The sequence below is a fragment of the Rhipicephalus microplus genome, unplaced genomic scaffold, assembly GCF_043290135.1.
Source record: "Rhipicephalus microplus isolate Deutch F79 unplaced genomic scaffold, USDA_Rmic scaffold_21, whole genome shotgun sequence".
Classification (NCBI taxonomy): Eukaryota; Metazoa; Arthropoda; class Arachnida; order Ixodida; family Ixodidae; genus Rhipicephalus; species Rhipicephalus microplus.
The window spans coordinates 3244616-3253238 of record NW_027464594.1 but is presented as its reverse complement, the minus strand read 5'-3'; the positions used below and the strand labels follow the sequence as shown (position 1 = coordinate 3253238).

Sequence of the window (8623 nt, the reverse complement as noted above, 5' to 3'; positions counted from 1 at the left end):
ACGGGACTCGTGGGGTCTGGCGGACCCGTGTGCGACTCCATCTCCACCACCCGCCGGCAGAAACCCGTACTTGGCTGGTGAACACAATGTTATCCACAAAAGATAGAAAAACTGAGGGACTAATCGTTCTGTTAGAGAGACACTTCGTCTTCCTCATTTTTGGTCGCAGACTGTCCCAGCTACCTTTGTCCTAGATACAATACAAGTGCAATGGCACCGACGGTAGGATAACGATGGGCGCACTGTACAAGGACACACAGTATCACGTATCACTAAATAATGAGTAGTTAATCGTTTGATTTTTTTATGACTCGCACGCATTCTATCGTATTGAATTCCTAGCAGTGCGCTTTCTCAAATTATCTCAGAAAAAAACGAAATACGTAGCACGCCAAGTATGATAAAGACGCGTGGTCACGTGCCGCATCTCCGGCACTTACAAACTTCGATGGAAGTGTACACGGCTGCATACATTTATCACCAGCATAGAAGCCTAAACTGAAAGGAACGTTGCTATATTTGACTTCAGTTACTTAAAAGGTATACGTTATTATGGTAAGTGATGCAGTGAAGTTTTTACGACAATAAATACTTTTTAATTAAAAGGCGGAAATGTGCAAATAACTTCTACATAAACTTGGCCAAGTTTTCTGGCTTTTTTTCAGCACCCCTGGAGTGTGGCCCGTACATTATTCATCGCTCAGGTCCTTCCTCAGCTGGTCGCATCAATCTTTCGCCTTTTACTAAAGATTGCCGAGGGGGAGGACACTCTAATGAGCCAATTGGTCAATTTTTGGGAGGCCTTGCCCGTTTGGGTGAGGCCTACTTTAACAATCAAAAGTAAGACTTGAATGCATTTGTCTGTTGACTTACACTCCTAAAGCGCACTGCTTTTGCTTCAACGCTTCGACGGATTCTACCGCAGATGAAATCATCGACGCTATTGAAGAAGTAATCGGGCCAATAGGTCTCAAGTTCCTTCAGCACCAAGGCGGAACGAAGTTCTGCATTGCAGTAGCCACTGCGACGGCCGCAGCGAAGCTGTCGTCGCAAGGAAGTTTCGTCCTCAACGGAGTCTCAGTACCAGTCGCCCAAGTCTGGCCTCAAGTAGTCGCAGTAACAGTCTTCAGGTGCCCCCTCTTTCTTGGGGATGCCTCTTTGGCTGCAGTATTCACCCAGTACGGCAAAGTAATCGACATCCATGAACAAACGTTCAAAGGGCGCCAGCACGTGGGCAACAGTCTCCGAGTTGTACGGCTGGAGATGATCAAACCAGTGCCGAATTTTCTGACCGTGCAAGGGCACCGGGTAATGTGCGACTATCGGGGCGTGACGAAAGTCTGCTCCCGATGCTCCCAAGAAGGCCACGTGGGGAAGGACTGCCACACTCCGAGATGCGCGAGGTGCGAAGCATTCGGCCAGGACACGACAGGATGTTCCGCCTCATGCCGCCGGTGCGGCGGGGAACACGCGACCGCAGACTGCCTTCAGCCAAGGTCGTATGCGGCGGCCGCGGGGGAGAAACCTCCCCCAAGTCCGAGAGCCCCCGAACCAGAACACGAACCTCGTGCGGAAGTCACTGCCCCCCGGGGCAATAGCGAAGAGGTGCAAGGTGGGAGGGCGCACAACCCTCAGGAGGAAGAGCCCATTAAAGACTGGAGTGCAGTGGTTGAAGACTCGTCCCCAAGCCCGCAGGTGACAAACGACTCCGCATCCGTGTCGGAGACGGAGTCACTGTCGGGAGCAAGTCAGCTCACCTCAAGGAAATCGGACGACACAAGGCAGTCGTCAAGCTCCATTGAGGACGCACCCCCAAACACCGAACCCTCGCAGGGCAAGTCTGTGGGCGTCAAGCACCCCAGCGGGCAGGTGGCCGTCGGGCGAGGACACCGCACGCCCGCGAGTGAACCTCAGCATCGGAAACCATCGGGCGACCCTCCGAGCACGCCGCAGGACCAACAACCGCTGAGCCCGGTGTCCCGAGTGCTGAAGCAGAGCCGAGACCCCAACCTTCGGAACCCTCTGAACGACATTTTTGGACCTTTGGGCGAGGACTACGGAAACCAGCTGGACAAACCGGATTTGAAACGGCCATACCAATCGTCGGAGTCAAGCTCCGAGGAAGTGGGAAACCCCCGCAAGCAGGCGGCGACGGAAACGCCGCATACCCAGGGCCCCTCCGGGTCCAAGCCTCCGGACGCGTAAAGGGCGTCGACTGACCCGTCGTTCACCGGCGGGAAGGTATTCCTACCTTTAGTAATCATTTCTCTAGCAACATGGTTAACATAATTACCCTAAATGTACAGGGGTTTTCTAAACCCGATAAACAGACAGAGGTTATCCATTTTGCTAGAGAGAATTTTATTGACCTTTTGTTTCTTCAAGAAGTAAATTTTGTGTCGCCGGCAGATGTAACAGCGTTTCGTAATCGGTTCAATTATCCGTGCTATTTTTCGCTAGCGTCCACGCGTAGTTGCGGTGTCGGCGCGGTGATAATGAACGCCGCCCTTTTTTCCACGCTCTTTTGCACTGTTGATAGCGACGGTCGAGTGTTGCAGTTGAAATGTAAGATAGGCAGCCTGCCCATGCGCTTTGTATGTGTGTACGCGCCAACGCGAAGGAGAGACACGAACGCTTTTTTTCGATCGTTATCGCCCTACTTCATGTACGAGTGCGCGACAGTGCTATGTGGGGATTTCAACTGTGTCACTGATAGCATGCGAGATGTACGGGGCCCGGGCCAAGGCAGAAATGTTAACAACGCTCGCGAGCTCGTCGGTTTAACACAGGACTTCGGGCTCCAAGACGCATGGATTCTTAAGAAAGAGAACACGTTTGTCCCGACCTGGAAAAGGGGTTCATTGGAGACAAGGCTAGATAGATTTTATGTCTGTGAGGCCTTGAGTCCTGTGGTGGCCGACGTGGCGGTGCGCGCCTTTCCGATAGAGGCGGGTCGAATTTCCGACCACTTTCCTGTGGTTCTGTCTATGGCCTTGCCGGATCATCGGTTGGACGGGGTGCGCATATGGCGCCTCGATCTAGCGGTGCTCGCAGATAACGCGGTGAAGGAGACTCTAAGGGCGGGGGTTAAGGAAACACTTTCGGGCGCGAGAGACCCCTCTCCGGAGTGGGATAGTTTAAAAGCACAGTGGCAGCGTTGGGCTAGGGAATGTGGTAGGAACGCGAGACTGAGACTCACGTACGAGCTTAATGAAACCCTGCGGAAGATAAGAATACTGAAAGCAGGCGCCCCCTTGACTCTAACCACGAGAGAGTACTTGGGAATTTTGAGAGCCCGATACGACCGCATCTTCCTGCAAACGACCCAAAAGGTACACATACACCCACCAGACTCAATTTTTCGAGACACGCCTGACCTCAGCCGTTTCTTGACTTCACGGCGCTCGCCGAACGGCCCTGAGTACGCGATGGCAGTGTGTATGCCGGACGGGTCGGTTTCGGAAGAAAGCATAGATATAGACACGCGCTTTTTGGAGTACTTTTCTAACTTGTTTGCTGAAGGCTACTCACAAATAGATGCGAGCATGGTAGTCAGCGAACTTGAAACCCTATGCGCCGAATTGCCTAAATTACCGGAGGAAGCAAGCGCAAACCTAATGAAAAAAGCGTCTGCCGCGGAAGTTTACCCCATTTTGCGATCTTTGAAGGTAGGTTCAGCCCCGGGCCCGGAAGGTCTGCCGACCGAATTTTATAAAGAGCTTTGGCCGGAAATTGGTGCTGGCTTGGTAGCCATGATCAATAGAATTTTAAAAGATGGGATGCTCCCAGACTCATTAGGGGAGGGTAAACTAATTTTACTACCGAAGGAAGGGAAAGATCGTAGGCAACCGGGATCATGGCGACCAATAACCGTGTTAAACGCGGATTATAAGATTTTCGCGGCCGTCCTAGTGAGTAGACTGAAGCAGTGATGGCCCGAAGTGATTTGTAATCAACAAACGGGCTCGGTGATGGGCAGAAACATTTTTAACGCCCTCACGCTCACTCGAGACCTCTTGGCGTACATGGCCCACACCAAGACGCGAGGGTTTTGCATTTCCTTAGATCAGGAACACGCTTTCGACCGCGTCAGGCACGAATACCTTTTCGGTGTATTAAGCAAGTATGGGCTTCAGCCAAAGCTGTTGCTTTGTTCCGTAACATCTACGCGAACATGAGAAGTGTCTTGGTGCTTAACGGCGTAGCGAAGGGGACGATACACCTAACTAGAGGCGTTCGGCAGGGGTGCTCTCTGAGCCCCATGGTATTCGTACTGTGTATCGACCCCTTCCTTCGTGCGGTCTTGGCTGACACTCGAATACGCGGCCTTCCCCTCCCGGGCACGGCCACAGTGACAGTATCTGCGTACGCCGATGACGTCACTGTGTTTGCTCGAGACGAAGATAGCATCTCTCAGGTACTCACGCGTTTCGGGGAATATGCTAGGCTCTCAGGCGCGAAGCTAAATATGAATAAAATTAGTGCCATGGTGCTCGGCAACTCGCTCCAATCGAGTCTACCACACGACCTCCAAATAGCTACGAGGCTACGGATTCTCGGTATCACTTTTGAGAAAACAGGAGTTGCACCCGATGTGTGGGAGGAGCTGAGCCGGGAAGTGACTGACTCGACACAGAGAGCTACGAGCTTTAAGTTTTCCTTTGCCGAGAAGGCATATTTGATCAAGTGTATTTTTTTGGCGTGGGTCTTTTATGTCTCGAGAATAGAATTTTTCCCGGAAGCAGTGTTGAAGGCCCTCGACCGAGCCGTATTTTCTTTCTTTTGGGACGGGAAGACAGAGCGCCTGCAGCGAGATGCACTCAGGCTTCCTCGGAATCTTGGGGGCTTTGGTCTCCCGTGTATTGGTACGACGGCGCAGCTGCTCGCACTTAAAACAGTGCTGGGAATTTTAGATGATGTAGGGGCACCCTTAAGACCACTCGTCATGTTTTTTCTAGGCCCGCAGCGCAGAGTGCTGGTCCCCCGAGCACTGGGAAATTCGTGTCCGAGCGCGGAGCATACACCGCCCTATTATAAGGCACTTGTGGCGCTCTCGCGGGAGCTCACGGCCATGGACCCGGATCTTGATCCGCGAGAAATTGCCCCTGTGCGGCTATGTGAACAGCTGGTTTCTACCAGGGGCACGTTACGAAGCCCGCCACCCACGTTCCCATGGCCCGAGTTAACGACGGGTAAGCTACCAAAAGAGGTAGCTGACCTGCAATGGCAAAGGGGCTGGCGAATTTCGCCCACGCTGGAACGATTACAGCGTTGGGGGGTGGTGCAGTCCGCCAGGTGCCCCAACTGCGGAAACACGGAGACCGCGACGCACGCGGTCTCAGCCTGCGTGGTGGCAAGAACATTTTGGCAGCTAATTCACAGAACCATGCCCAGCCTGCGTGTCACTCACTATTGCACAAGAGACCGTTGCCCCCTGGGTAGGTTTGGCCGATTAGTGATCGCCGCTGGCGAGTTTGTGCTCTGGCGTAATCGCTGCAGGGCGGCTGTCCGACGGCAACGCCTGCGGCTACAGTGGCCGCTGTTATCTCAGTTTCGAGAGACACTTGTGTGCTTCCTTGAGGCGCAACTAGCAGCTCACAGGGAAATAGAATTCTTGAGACATTGGTCTTGCCCTTTTTTGGGAGTGACAGGAGATAAGATCAAGCTCTCTGTTAGATTCCCCGACTGTCAAATAGTTTAAGAGATTACCATGTCGGTGTTGTTTGTGGGTTCATTTTCCTTTGCTGTGTGTTTTTTCTTCCATTTTCTTTTTTTATCTTTGGCACAAGCTAACATTGTTAAGTTGCATGGAAAACGTGTCGGTTGTACAAGCTTGAGTGTTATAGGAAATAAGCATGTTCCGTCACGTAGTATGTGTTGAATTGTAATTAGATCCACTTTTGTATGTGCAATGATATTGACCAGTAGTGCTGTAATTGTCTCGTGTTTGAAGTAAATAAAACTTTTCTCAATCAATCTTTCGCCTTTTACTAAAGATTGCCGTGGGGGAGGACACTCTAATGAGCCTATAGGCCAATTTTTGGGAGGCCTTGCCCGTTTGGGTGAGGCATACTTTAAAAATCAAAAGTAAGACTTCAATGCATTTGTCTGTTGACTTACACTCACCGCTGTGGTTTCAAATCTAGTCAATTTTCGTTGCTTGACTGCACACCCGAAGGATACTACGGTGGCACTTTTTTCCCGCGATATTCATGACCAGCTCTACCAACGGGGTGGACTGTCAGTGCCTTTTGACCGCAACCCTATATACCGGCCTCTTGCCTGGGCAGGCCATTTCTTGTTTACTACTACAGAAATTTATTTACGCTGGGCCCTGTATTGCTGGTATCGACAGTGCTGTGATTAACGAAGTTTAAAAACATGGTCCTCCAGCTCAATCGGGCTATAATTTTAAGATACGCTCACGCCCTCTATTACAAATGAATGTTGTTGACCAAGGCAATCATTTTATGATAAATAATAATTGGCAGAGATTGATTAACTAACTCTAAAGCAATGATGAGTCAAACGAGAGCTCGACGGAACCAATCTTGTTGCGAAGGACCATGAATGTAATCAAGCTAAAAGCTGGCGATGAAAAAATCATAAACAAAAAAATGTTTCGTGAACTGCATTGTTCACAGGGCTCGTGTTCTGAAGCCGAAATGCCTTGTTAATTAGTATTATAAGGATGTTATCTTGTGTTTCTTTTCCGCATTCTTCATAAAGCTTAAATGAGAGTGAGCTTCCGACACCTTCAATCTGGAATGTTGATGTCGATGGCCAACACATATAAATTATGCCCACTTAGACTCCTCAGAAACATTTTAAAATTTTTTTTCTGAGTGTCGCACCTATTTTGCAAATTTTTTTGAAAAGACAGAAATTGTTTCGGACTTTTCGCACATCTGCGGGTAAGTGAAAAGATTGCCAATGACAACACTGCTGGTTATTATGATTACCAAGTCACACATTTCACAGAGAACAAATTTTAGAGCTTCCAGCGACGATGTGACGTCATGAACGTAACGTTTATGTCTCTCGCCTCAGCAACATACTTGAAGTATTTCGCGTCGAACAAAAAAAAATTGGCCACGTATCTGAATGTTTCTGCAAATGTCGTTGAAATACGATAATCTTGCGTGTGGAGAGAGTGAACAACACATTTATCTGATGTTCTGCGCAAAAAATTTGTGAGAGGTAATCTGTAGGCGCAGCGTTAGAGTGCGTCGAGCGTGAAGCGGGGGCGAACGAGCGCATCAAGTCGCGTCACACGTGAGACATGAGCGCCATCTGGCAGTTTTCTTAGAAAACAAAGCGCGTGGCTCTGAGAGGGGTGTGTGCGCACATCTGAGAGATGATAACGTATAGAACGCGAGGAGACGGGTAGGTGACACCACCATCTCGTCTTAGTAAAGCGTTGGAAACACTCGTTGTTCCGAGCAAGGGTTGCATGGTACGCGCAGCGTGATAAGCGCTACGATCCTTAAAATTACTTGTGTATGCTTTTTCTAGTAAGAGATGCAAATGCAGAATTTATGCGTGTTGTGGTGCGCCAGACATACGCAACAATTGATTTTTATTTGACGATTGCACAAACATGAACACTAACCTTGAGCAACATAGGTGGTCGCTGTAGATTGGGTCGGCCGTTTCAAGTGCATGATGCCGTTAAGAGTGGACAGACAGACAGACAGACAGACAGACAGACAGACAGACAGACAGACAGACAGACAGACAGACAGACAGACAGACAGACAGACAGACAGACAGACAGACAGACAGACAGACAGTTAGACCAAAATTTTTTTGCGTCGAAGGTCCCCGAGAAAGGCTATCTTGTTTAAAACAAACAGCACCGCAACATCGCGCTCACAAAATATTCAGCCCTACCAGACCATGCTATCAACGCCGCTCACACCGAACTCCTCAGCGGCAGAATAGCGGTGGTGGTTATGGTGCAGCGGGTGCTAGCGGCCACGCCACCAGAGAGTTGGTCTATCCTCCAAAAATTGCTTTTTGCGCGCACGAAAGTGATTAAACCAACAGAGGTGCTAGCGGCGAGTTCTATCAAACGTGCTACTCTGTTCCCCAGGGGGAACATTTACAGATATTCTTTTGCTCACGTTGCTCAGCTCATTGCAGTGCTCGAAGTGGATTTGAAGAAAAAAAATTGGCAGCATATCCACGGAGTGAATGATGGAGAGTGGGACGAAGCATTCGTCTGTCCATTCGTTCTTGCTTCCGTCCATCCATGCATGCGTCTGTGTGACCGTCCATGCGTCCATCCTCCCGTTCGTGCGTGCGCCCGTTCGTCAGTCCGTCCCTGCGTTCATTCATGCATCCCCCCCTGCGTCCGTTCATGCGTCCATACATGCATCTGTCTGTGTGTCCGTTTGTCCATCTATTCGACACTCCAAGTACCTCCATATCGTATCTTTTCATCATATATTTCCCATTAGGGAGCCTTCATGTGCACGCATCTCCGTGTTTTACGGTGGGGTCAGCCTTTGACCCCCCACTTGCCGCCGCCCGCTAAAACACATTTTTGCCACTCCCGGTTTCCATGGCAACAGGCGCCATGTTGGTTCTTGTGGCTAGGCGTACCTGCTCCGTCGCACTG

The 8623-nt window shown here is 50.1% G+C and overlaps 2 non-coding genes across 2 annotated transcripts; both read left to right on the top strand.

Moving 5' to 3' along the window:
• The first annotated feature begins 696 nt into the window (after positions 1–696).
• LOC142785423 (U5 spliceosomal RNA) lies at positions 697–822 on the top strand. Its single transcript, XR_012888961.1, has one exon. It is a non-coding gene; the product is annotated as a U5 spliceosomal RNA (small nuclear RNA).
• Positions 823–5936: 5114 nt separating this feature from the next.
• On the top strand, positions 5937–6069 carry LOC142785426 (U5 spliceosomal RNA). Its single transcript, XR_012888965.1, has one exon. It is a non-coding gene; the product is annotated as a U5 spliceosomal RNA (small nuclear RNA).
• Positions 6070–8623: the final 2554 nt, after the last annotated feature.